This window comes from Parasteatoda tepidariorum, chromosome X1 (assembly GCF_043381705.1).
Source record: "Parasteatoda tepidariorum isolate YZ-2023 chromosome X1, CAS_Ptep_4.0, whole genome shotgun sequence".
Classification (NCBI taxonomy): Eukaryota; Metazoa; Arthropoda; class Arachnida; order Araneae; family Theridiidae; genus Parasteatoda; species Parasteatoda tepidariorum.
The window spans coordinates 59,538,172-59,550,779 of NC_092214.1; the positions used below are offsets into that span (position 1 = coordinate 59,538,172).

General features: G+C 32.5%; 1 long non-coding RNA gene across 1 annotated transcript in view; it reads left to right on the top strand.

The window, feature by feature from the left end:
- The first annotated feature begins 5,157 nt into the window (after window positions 1–5,157).
- Window positions 5,158–12,608, top strand: part of LOC139427041 (uncharacterized) — a 50,571-nt gene continuing 43,120 nt past the window's right edge. The window contains exon 1 of the long non-coding RNA XR_011638188.1: window positions 5,158–5,485. This is a non-coding gene — a long non-coding RNA (uncharacterized lncRNA). The remainder of the gene's footprint in view (window positions 5,486–12,608) is intronic.

Consider the following 12,608-nt stretch of genomic DNA (forward strand, 5'->3'; position numbering starts at 1 on the left):
TCTTATTAAAAAAAAATTGTCATATCCAGTTTTAAATTTTTTGTCGATATAGGAAGTTTTGTAGGCTATTTTCTTTAGTTACTTTTTTTTTCTTCTTTGTATTAGAAGCATTTTGAAATTTTAGTAAATTTCATCCGCTATTCTTTTAAATTTTTATTAGCCATTTATTTTCCAATAGCATGTAAATCTTTAAAAATCTTACCTAAGTTTTCATCTATTTTTTTCATTTTAAGTATGTGTATGCATTTGTCACTTTTTTAAAATAAAATTTGTATTTGTTTATTAAATTAAGTACAAAAATGTCACATGTTTTTATTATTATTATTTATAAATCATTGCAACTTTCTGTCTTGTTTGTAATGTTTTTCATATTTGTTTTCAAATGAAGTGAAATTCAAGGACTCAAAAAGTGTGTACAATTTGATTTTGTTTTTTGGGGACCAGGGAAAATGTGATATAAAAGATAGTGCTCCAACTTGTTTGTTCTTTTTTTATTATTTTATGTTGTTTTATTAATTTTTAATGTTTGTCTTTTAAAATGCCTATTTATTTTCATCAAAATTTCATTGTTTGTTTTTACATGGCATTAGTTAGATTTTTTATGCATTGTTGTTGTATATAATATGTATAAATATAATTTTTTTTACTTGCCAATCAGTTTGTATTATATTGTCTCATTATGAGTTGAAAATAAGTTTGCAGTATTTTGTTATTGCTTTTGTTGATTTAGTGCATCTATATTTCTACATTAACTGTGACATATTTTAAACTACTTTACTTTTTTTACTATTTATTCTTTATTATTTATCAAAACCTTTTTTCAGATTTTTACAACAAATTGGAGCTCATGCAAGTTTATTTACAATTTTTAGAAAAAATAAGTTTACAACTTCGTACTTTGTAAAATATAAAGTAACAGAAACCATTCTAGACAATTTATCAATTCCTTCAAAATATATGAACAATTGTATCATATTTAATTTGCTCATGCCACAACTGAATCTCATATTATAGTTTAGGAAATCTTTGAAAACATTGTTTATTTGAGAAATTTAATTTATTGCCAATTTTGTGATGTAAGATATTTTTCACATACACTTTATGTTTAAGTATAATTTAATGAATGTTGCATAAGTTTTGTGAGCAGTGTTTATTTTTAAGTTTGATTTATCATGTCATTTAAGAAACCAATTGTCTTTTCACAATCTATCTGATTTTAATCTGAAATAATTTTTATGGATCTTCCTTTCTCACATATGGTAGTTTGTTCTGTCAAGAAATCAAAATGTAAAACTGTTTAGTTTCAATAAGTTGATATAGTGTAACAGTATTATAATAATGGTAATTGTTGCTCAAGCAGTTTATCTTAAATAATAAATTTTTCCCAGTTAAAGTTACACATGGTGCTATTATTGTCTTTTCTTTTTACTTATAATTACAGCTTTATTTCTATATTAACAAAATTCTTATGCAACACAGCAGCAGAATACACCAAGTGCATTCACCTTACAATAAATATTGCTATTATTTTTTCAGAAAAAAGTTGTTTTTTTTCCATCTCCTTCAGCATCATCTTAGATTTTTTTTAAATCAAACCTTATTAGTGGCTTTATAGCTTAATAAATCTGATTTTATGTATGTTAACCTTTAATAGTCTGGAAATTACTAATTTACTTCCGCTTCTCTTCAGGTATATTTATAATCATATAATTAAAATTAATTGTAAATGTAACAGTTATAATTATTATACAAAATAATCAATTCATTTTAGCACTGCATATTTAATACACTATTGTGACAAGCTGAAGCCTCTGTAAGTTAAGATACTGTAAACCAGGGCAACTTTATCAGTTTCTAAAAGAAAAAACGAACTAGAATTTATATCAGGATTTGTTATTGAATTAAATAATGTAGAATTATGCTTTTACATGAACTGATGCTTTTATTGTCCAGATATGATCTTGATTAATAGACTTTTCATTTGTTCCCAGCCCTATCAGTTTTCCACCAAATTTTTGTTAGTGTTTTTGAAAGCAGAACAGTAATTTCTTTTGATTTAGTAAAGTGTATTATCATTTTTATTCATTTGATCATTACTTATTTTGAAAATACTGATAGCCACTTTAAAAATACTGATAGCCACCTATACCATATTTTTTAGACTTAAATTTTTTGCTGCATTCAGTAAGATAACTTTAGTAATCATTAGTAGCATTTAGTAAGATAACTTTGTAATGTTGCACGATATTTGCCTACTTTAAACTTGGTTGTTTTCTTATGCTCCTGTATACTTTTTGCAAGCTATGCATTTTTTTTTGTAGAATTTGCAAGTTTTTTTTATTAGCTAAACTATTCGAATAAAGATAAGAGTTTACAATTGCAATCTAATACTACAAATATAATAAGTAATTTGAAGTTCAGGGCAGTTATATTTTTCATGTAACCTTGAGGTTTCGGAAGTGGTTAAAAACGAACTGAACTCTCTCCAATCCTTTTAGTTCTAGCAACGAAACAAAACAAAAATGTCAAGTTTTTAATTTTGTGGTATTAACTGATAATTAAGATTTTAATGATAATCTTTCATAATTTTTAAAACAGCTTTTTGAAATTTTTGCCAAGAAAATCCAAGATTTGGGTGATTTAAATTTGTAGCAAAGCTTTAATTTTGTACTAATATTGTTATAAGGAATAACCTTTCCATTAAAATATATATCTTTGACGTTTATTAAAAAACCACTAATTCCATTATATTTTTTTCTGTTAGACGATACTCATTAAAATTAATGAATAATTCCCAATTTTTGCTTTCTTATCAACAATAGAGGGCGCTGACTGAGATAGTCACTTATAAACTTAACATTTATAAATAACGAATTATTTGTAGTTAAAATAGCATGTTATTTGTTAAAATGCGTTGTTTCTTATGATGAAAGAGGTTTTGAGTAAAAGGTTTAGTAAAAGCATGGAAAAATGCTGAGAAGATAAGTAATTTCATTTTAGTGTTTTATATATAAAACCATTTAAAGCAAAACTATGATATTTGATCTCGACTGTTCCTCCCACAAAAATTTTATTTAATTTTTCTAAAAAAAAGTGATATTTCAGGCGAGGTTTTTTTTTGTATTCCAAAAAAAATAATTAAAAGATTATATATGAATTAAAAATTTCTGAATATCAAATGTGAAACTCTTATTATACTAAAATAATATAATTAGACAATGTTTCAGTGTAAAGAATTAATTTTTCTTTTGAAAAAATCAAGTCATAAAAAATTTATTTATTGTTACAAATTCACATACTGCCAAATTTTACACTTTTCAAAGAAGTATTTTCCTATTGGTACTTTATTTTATAACCGGCGTTGAACAGCCGATCTAATTCAGAGTTTGCAACTATCATTGTTCAACCTCGTAGTCTTGTAATTTTGAACCTACCCCAGAAAATAAGAGAGATCCTGGTAAAGCATTGGGATAAACTAACCTTTGAGTAGGAATTCCTTATAGAACTAACTCGCATGGAGAGGAAAACCTTCAACAGTTAGCCCAACGGCAAGGGGATTCTATGGAGATTCATGATGTGTCTACCACTGAGGATATATTTAGTCAGTATTGTGATCTGTGCGAGCCTGGAGCAAAATTCGTTTAAGTCAACCACCGCTGAAATTCGAACTTCATTAGGAGGCCAATGCTTTTCCCCCTGAGCCACCACTGCTCTCTTCTAGTGGTAGTGAAATATCGAGTGAATCGATATTGCAAGCAGACATTCAATTCATATTCAGCCAACATTTACGACACATTAAGGTAACTAGTTGGTCTGCTACGTATGTTTAAACTATTTAAATGTAAAAGTAGTTTAAGTTTGTTGAAGCGAGAATCAAGTTAGAATTTGGGCATTTTTATATCATATTAAATATAAAAGTAAAATCATCTACAACATGCTAAAGAGTTGATTGGTAAGCGACTCATATGCAGGCTTGTGTGCTCATTGTAAAGAACGGCTTATATGCAATTGCCAAGTTGAAGAGCAGATAACAAAAGTTAGAAAGACGTCATATGGATACCTGAGCGTGAAGTCGAGTACTTTACGGTAGAACAGTTTAACGGGGACCTATACCGCGCACCCTTGGTCCTTGCATAGGCTGGCCAAGGAAGTCACCCACCCGCTCACTGACCAGAGCCAGTGAGGCTTGAGCTTCGGTGATCTACCAGAGGCAGTGGGTTCGATTCCTATCGTTAGTTACCTTAGATGTGTTTTAGTACTATTCATTTTGACGAGGTTTATAAATTGTTCGTCCCACAGTGGACTGATCATTAAGACACGGTTCCCAGCTGATCACCGAAGTCAAGAATCACTGGCTGCGGTCAGTGTGCGGGTGGGTGACCACTTGGATCAGTCTGCGTAGGGACCGAGGGTGTGCGGTATTGGTCCTCGTTAAACTGTGCTACCGTAAAGTGCTCGACTTCGCGCGCAGGTCGTCGGGCTACCGAAGCGGGGGTGCCATCCCCTCCGCAGAGGATCAAAATTGTGATGGCATGTCTTCGGATCATCCTCCGGGATGTTTCCCAGACCGTCGCCAATAGCCCATTGTGCAGCTCTAGTGCGACGTAAATTAACTTCAACAACAACAAATATAAATTGTTCATTGTGTATTGAGTGCATAAGCCCGCATATGTATTTGAACCATAGTTCCGCATTGTAAGTCAGAAAGTGGGTAGGAGACCACTTTGATCAGCCTGCGCAAGGACTGAGGATGCGCGATACCGATCCTCGTTAAACTGTTCTACCCTAAAGTGTTCGACTTCGCGCACAGGTCGTTGGGCAGCCAAAGGCGGGGAGCCATCCCCTCTGCAGAGTATCAAAATTGCGATGGCATGTCTTCGAACCATCCTCAGAGACGTTTCCTAGACCGTTGCCTTCCCGCAGTGGACTGATAGTTGAGACACGGTTCCCAGCAGATCACCGAAGTCAAGCATCGCTGGCTGCGGTCAGTGTGCGGGTGGGTGACCACTTGGATCAGTCTGCGTAGGGACCGAGGGTGTGCGGGTAGTGTTGTCGTTAANCGACTTCGCATGCAGGTCGTCGGACTACCGAAGCGGGGGTGCCTTCACCTCTGCAGAGGATCAAAATTGTGATGGTATGTCTTCGGATCATCCTCAGGGATGTTTCCCAGACCGTCGCCAATAGCCCATTGTGCAGCTCTAGTGTGATGTACATGATGTACCGTATCTACCTATTTGAACACTAAGTAAATTCATATTATAGATCCATCATCTGTACTTTATAAATATTGTAGTACGCAGTTTGTATATTTAAAAAAAAAAATTATTTTAAATGTTTTCCTTTGAACTTCTTCTGTCAAGCGTCTTCTTATCGTTTCGTTATAGAGAACTGTTTCTTAATATGTTTACTGAAATTACAACTTTGTGGTATAACACGATGGATAATTTAAAAGCTTCAGATGACAATACTTCATTAAACAATTACCGTAAGTAATTTTTTATATCATTGATATGTAATTGTAACGTTAAAGAACAACGATACGTTTATTTTTAAATGTATGATGATATCCTTTACCAGATGAAATATTTTTTCTTTGTAAGTTGCTTATAAAGTTTTTACGTCACAGATTTTCAGATTTCGTTGAATTCCTTGCAATTTCATTTTTAAATCTTTCTAAGCGTAATTTCGATATAATATCAATATAATTATAAATTATACTCTTTTTTTTAATTTTTATTAGTTGGGGGTACAATTGTAGAACCATTAGCTGCACTTGCCTGGATTTCGTTTAAAATCATAGATATATGGCTTCTGGTCAGTATGCATAACAAAATTTCTCCCTTTTAGTATGTGACGAAGGTGTTAAACTGAGATATAGTGCGCAAAATAAGAAAGTTATAACCCTGAATAACTTTTGTTTTAATGATCAGATTTTCACAAAATAAGTGGCTATTATAATTATTTAAACATGAGATTTCAAATATGCTAATTAATTAGTGCTAACTATTAACTTAATCGGACACAAAAACCTACTTTTTCTAAATAAACCTGCTATAATTTTGGCATATTTGGATTTTTGACTATCAAATTAAGAAGGGTAGCTGTAACCTGGAAAATAATATACTGGAGAGCAGTCGAAAGTTTTGGTAACTTATTGCTAATTTCACTTTTTGCTTATCGCCTTGTCGAGAATTTCTTAAATGGATAGAAAAATTTTAGAACGCAATTATAAATTGAGTTTACTTAAAGATAATTCCACGTAAAAATAAATTTTAATATTTTATTATTTTATTTAATATCAGTTGAAGAATTTTTGAGTTTTAAGGTATACAAATTTTTATATCATTTTATACTAGGTAATTTTAAATGACAAAACATAAAATTTCTACGAAATTGCTCGAATTGTTTTTGAGAAAAATATGGTTTTTTTTTTCTATCTATAACTAGGAAACTGTTCAATCGATTTCGTGCAAAATTTTGTATACCTTACAATTCAACATTTTTTCGACCCTTATTAAAATAATAAAAAACACTAAAAGTAAATTTTATGGAATTATTTTAAGATAAATTATTTTCTTAATTGTGAGCAACAGTTTTTCGATTCGTTTTAAAACTTCTCATGATGTGGCTAAATACGTAGAAATTGAGATTATTAAGTGGCCCAAACTTTCGACAGCTCTTTCTCCAAAAGTATTGGAACCATATTTTCCCTCTATATTTTGAGGGTCAAAAATCCTAATTCGTCGGAAAAAAATTATGTTTATTTAAAGGAAATACGTATTTGGATCTGCTTCGGTAACTTAATAGTTAGAACTAATTGATTACCATAATTGAGGTCACCATTTTGAACCATTGAAATTGGCACTCTGTTTGTGAAAATCTGACTATTGGAACAAAATTAATTTAAGATTTCTTTTTTTTCATTTTGCGCACTGTTCCTTTGAAAAAGTTCTCTGTCATAGATCGAACATTTTTGCTGTTTTTTCAGTTTCAATTGGTGTTGTTAAATTGAGTAAGAGCCCCCAATGGTTTTATCACTGGCAATAGTCCAATTTTCAATTGTGATCCGGGGATTGATGATGCAAAAGAGTTGCATTGCCTGAAGCTTGTTTGTCATCAGTAAAAGATTGCTCAGCCTTTTAGTCCACTGAACAACTTCTTTAGAATTCTTAAACCGATAGATTTTTTTTCCTTTTTAGAGTGTTTGTTTCTTTTAAAAATTTATTTAAGGGAACTAATATTCGATTTAAAGGAGCTTTTGTTATACACTGTTGTTATTGTTAATTTACGTCGCACTAGAGTTGCGCAATGGGCTATTGGCGACGGTCTGGGAAACATTCCGGAGGATGATCCGAAGACATGCCATCACAATTTTGATCCTATGCGGAGGGGGCACCCCCGCTTCGGTAGCCCGATGACCTGCCCGCGAAGTCGAGCACTTTACGGTAGCACAGTTTAACGAGGACCAATACCGCACACCCTCGGTCCCTACGCAGACTGATCCAAGTGGTCACCCACCCGCACACTGACCGTAGCCAGTGATGCTTGACTTCGGTGATCTGCTGGGAACCGTGTCTTAACGATCAGTCCACTGCGGGACTATACACTGTCTATAGAAATTATACGGAGTGTTAGGTTGCAGAAAGTTTAAATGCAATCGACTAGATCTGATAAATTTTCTATATCCAAATCAGAAACGTTAATTACTATATAATCGATAGAGGATAGATGCACCAAAAAGGCAATTGTAGGGTTTGAGACTCCACCCATAATTTTGAAATTATCCAAATAAACGATTTTTTGGTAAACGGGATACCACAAGATTGTCTTAAAGAAAAACATTAACAAAGAGAAGTCTCGTGTGATTTGATCTTAGAACTTTTGAAGTTTAGCGAGGGCTTTCAAAGACCGAATTGTATTCTTGCGCATTCATGCAAGCCAAAAGTAGTAATCATTGTAGAGTTAAATCTAAAATATTTCAAACGTTGTACATTAAGTTGTTTGTTAATCCCAAACTGATTACTGTCTTTTTAATGCACTATGGCCAAAAGTGTCTTGGTATGCCTTTGGATTATCCCCAGGGAATTTTTCCAGACTGTTGCATTTAGCCCATAGCCTATGACAAGACTATAGCTCATTGTGCAGCAACAGTGCGGAGTAATTAAAGTCCTACTAATATTATTATTGAGGTACTACGTGCAGAAGGGGAGCATAATTACTTTTTGAGGGCCGCATATGGTCCGAGTCAATCATGTTTTAAAATTCAACTTTTGCAATACGAAGGCGATAAAGTGCAATTTGCCGAACTTTTGTAGTAGTAACAGAGGACCTGTTTGATTATGGTGGATGACAAAATATTTAACCTCTTAATCCGGGCGAGGAGGTTTGGTAATGTCAGGAAATTTTTTTATGTGTTCATGATGAAAAGTGTCATCTATCACTGTTTTAATAGAATGAGCATTGCAATTACATACAATACGATGGCAGTTTTAGGCATACAATGCAGTTAGTTTTTAAATCTTACTTTAAATAAGGCATTAAATGAAAGTTATAAAGAAAATCAGGTCTAATAATTGGGTCTGAAACGTTCTCTACAAAAAATGACCAATTGAAAATTATCTTAAAAGAAAAATTTAAAGAATGCTTTGAGAAGTGTAGAATGAGAAGTATAGGCGATGTATTTGAGGCCGACGGAATAATAATGTCGTTTTAGAAGTTTTTATGCTGGATTTATGTTTATAATAGAGTCCGTGTTGATCAAAAAACGAATGTTGCTAAGACAGTCGTAAAAAAGCGACGAGAAGCATACGGCATGGCTGTAGTAGCTTTCACGCCTCGCTATTATAGTTTTTGTTTAAATCCACACAGGAGAAGAATATTTCAAGTTAAGGTGCGAAACGTGTTTTTTGTGTTTAATTTGAAAAGGACAACAATGAAACAAAAAATTTGGAGAGTGAATTAAACTCTTCTTTCTTTATTGACATTTAAAAATTTAGATAAATCCAAACACAACCACATTTTTTAACTAAAAAGGCAAACGTGTCAGAAATGTTCCTTTTCTGAGAAAACAGTACACCAGTTTTATGAGGAAAATTGTCTTTGAAGCATTACAAAAATGGGTTCCAGGAAAGAATATCTCCACTCTTAACTACTATATATAAATAGCATCGACTTTCCGAGCTGCAAATTAAGTTGTCGGAGGCGAAATGAAGAATGAAGAGCAGGCATTGAGCAACCTTTATTTCATTTCGTGAAATGATCTCGTGGATGAGGACTAAAAGCAGCAAATTGCCAGTCAAGGTAGTCCCAAACATTCTTTATCAGTTGTAGATCTTGGAATCTGATTGGCCTTTGGATGGATAAAATTTTAACAGTTTAGGAAATCTTTTACGTGACGAGGCTTTAGTGACTGCACATTATCATCCATTAAAATGAAATCAGAAATGAATCTTTAAAAAACAAGCACAGCTTCCAAGAATACATCTCTATATTCAAACCAGTAAAGGGTCAGCAGTCATCAAACAAGATGCTTTTCACTGACCGTTGAACTTTTGCTTCCGTAATGGTCAATTTTTTGGACATTGGAGGGCAGGTAGAGTGTACTGAATTGCTTTTTTTGAATGTGGAGAGAACCTAGAAATCAACAATTTATCATACCTTCCAGCAACTACGGAATTTTTGTAGTTCAGAAAATAACTTTTCTAATGGTAAAGTTAATGTATTATTATTTTAATAAATTAAAGAAATGTTTTCTTCCACTACAAATGAATACTTGAATAAAAGGTCAAATAGACAAATGGTGATTCTCTTAAATTGTGATAAGAATTTTATATCAGTTCTATTGTATTTTAATACAATATTCGGCTTAGAACTTTTTGATTTGGCTCACTACCACTGGAATTATTACTCCTGACTGAACTGCAGACTTAAAATATTAGAGGGAATGTTTTATGAAAGCGCTAGTTTAATGGTCTGGGAAGATCTCATGTTAGGTGCCAGCGTGGCACCTCGTGTCTTTTAAAGAAATCTGTAACTGTTTTGAGGATGAAGAGTTGTTTTTGGAGCTCTTTGTTAATTTTTTATTGATTCAGTTTGTGATCATTTAATGGGTTGGCCTCAAAAGCTCAGTATACAAATAATTTTGTGAACTTTAAACATATCTTATTGAGGAATTGGCCGCCAGATCTCCAAGCCTGAATTCGATTGAGAAAGCTTGGAACATTTGCAGATAAATTACGGCTTTGAATATTCCTTCATTGTCGTTACATGAAATGAAACAAGGGTTACTTTCCTTTTCCAAGGGTTACTTTACTTTCCTTCTTCAAGGGGTTCATGCCTTTTCTTCGCATCCCAGAAACTTAATTGGTAACACTAAGAAATGATACCACTAATGCATAGCAATTAGGGGAAGACACATTTCTTACTAGAACTCATTTTCGTATTGTGTCAAAGAAATTTTTCTACATAAAACAGCAATAAAACATAACCCTATATTTTTCAAGAGAGACGAAATTTTTGCCAAATTTTTTTAAATGTAATTCATGGTTGTGTTAGTTATGTAAATGTTTCGTGGCAATCAAGAGAGTGCTGCTTAGTGACAATTCTTCCAAATTTCTTGTTATAATTGTTCGTTTTTAAGTTAGACACAAAATGCAGGCTGTGCCTAATTTCTGGACGGCAGTATAGTTTGTTTTTGGTTACGAAGTTCTTATTTTCATTTTCAAAGTGTGATTTTAATTTAGTTTTTCCTTTTTGAGGAGTGTTTGGCGCTTTTTTTAAAAAAAATTTTATTACATAAAAATATTTTAAATGTACATTAAAATGAAAAAAGAGTTTTTCTTTTCGTATGCTCATACGGTTCTCCTGATTCCCAGCGTTCAGTATGATACATAACATTTGGTACAATTTTATCAGTTAAAATGTTTTAAGATTTATTTTTCTGTTTGTATGCTTTCATAAAAAGGTGTCTATATCAAAATATAATAGGTTTTACCATTGTCAGAATATTTAATTACAATTAAAAATATTAAGAAAGGGGAGAAGCTACATTCAAGTAGGTTTTTTGACAGTTTTATGGCTCATGAATTTTACTATTTTAGTCTTGTGGCTTTTGTTTCTTGACAAAACTGTCAAATAATACACTAGAAAAATGCTTAAAATATTTTCTAAAATATAACATTTATAATTTTTTCTGTAATTGACCTTTTCTAGACCAGTTTTTTCTTTTCCAATAGAAAGACAAATTATAGGCCGGGATAGCCTGGTCGGTAGGGCGATGGGCCCATGTCCGAGAGTTTGTGGGTTCGAACCCCACCGGACAAAGACTCCCCGTGTAGTAAATGGTGACTGATGCACGTTAAATCTGTCGGGTCGCAAAGTCCTCCATGTTCCTATAACAAATCAATATTTCTGGGGGTGCTGGATTGGAGATCGATCGTTCTCTGATTCAGGTCAAAATTACGATCTGAGGATGCATGAATGGATCCGCCCTTTAAACGGGTGCGTCGTTTGTGTGTGGCTGAGGTTGAATTCTCGGCCATAGATGGCGCCACTGGAGAGCAATAACAATAGCACCCCTCTGCCTAAACAGGCATACGAAAGAAGACAAATTATGACTCCAATTGATCAAATAAGGGGAAAATAACTATTTAGGCAATTGGAGGGGCTCTGACGCAGTTTCGGGTTTTTTAGACGGGACACGTATGTCTCAATAGTGATTTTGTCTGCAGGACATGTCCCGTTGGGATCAAAAGGGTTAAAAATAATAATAATTAAATTTGGTTAATTGAAACTTTTTTAAGATTTTTATGAGTTATTATTGTGAGAAACTAAATATTTCAAACTAAAAACCACATTTTCCACCATTACTTATAGTGTGTGTCTCCAGATGTTATAATTGAAAAACCATTTGATATACTTTTCAGAAATTTCATCGCTTTGGTTTGGTAGTATAAAACTGCTGAGAAGTTATGCCCCCATCTGAGGTAGAAAGTAAAAATGTCCAATCAGTAATTTATCTCGGGCGAGTCTGCTTCACTACTTTTTGCTTTTAAGTTTATTTTTTGAAAGTTTTTATTCAGGTTATACTATTTGAATCGTGCAATATGTATCAATTATTGAAAGTTATAACTTTTTCTTGATTTACAGCTACGTATTATAAATCTTTAATTTTTGTTTCATGCTGATCTTTTTTTTAAAAAATTAATATTTATACTTAAAATTGTTACAGTTCAATTGCGAGTATAAGCTTGCCTTTACTCCTTTTTCAACTTGAGCAATTAATGAGGAATTTTATCTTTTTGAAAATTCTAGAAAGTTTGCAACATTTTGATCAATTTTTACGAATGACAGTATTTAAAACCAAAAATTTATTTATGAAAACTGAATATATTTGTATTATTCATTGTTTGACTTAATAGGCAAAATACAGGCCCAAAAAAGGTATAGGTAAAGTGTAATAATTCTAGATTCAATCTCGTTTTCAGGGCACGACTTTGTATTTTGATCTTTGTATTATCGCATTTTATAATTGTGTGCAAAAATTTTTCAATTCACTTTGGAATTTCTCTAGATATGGCGAAATACGCAAAAAGTAAAATTAACATTAA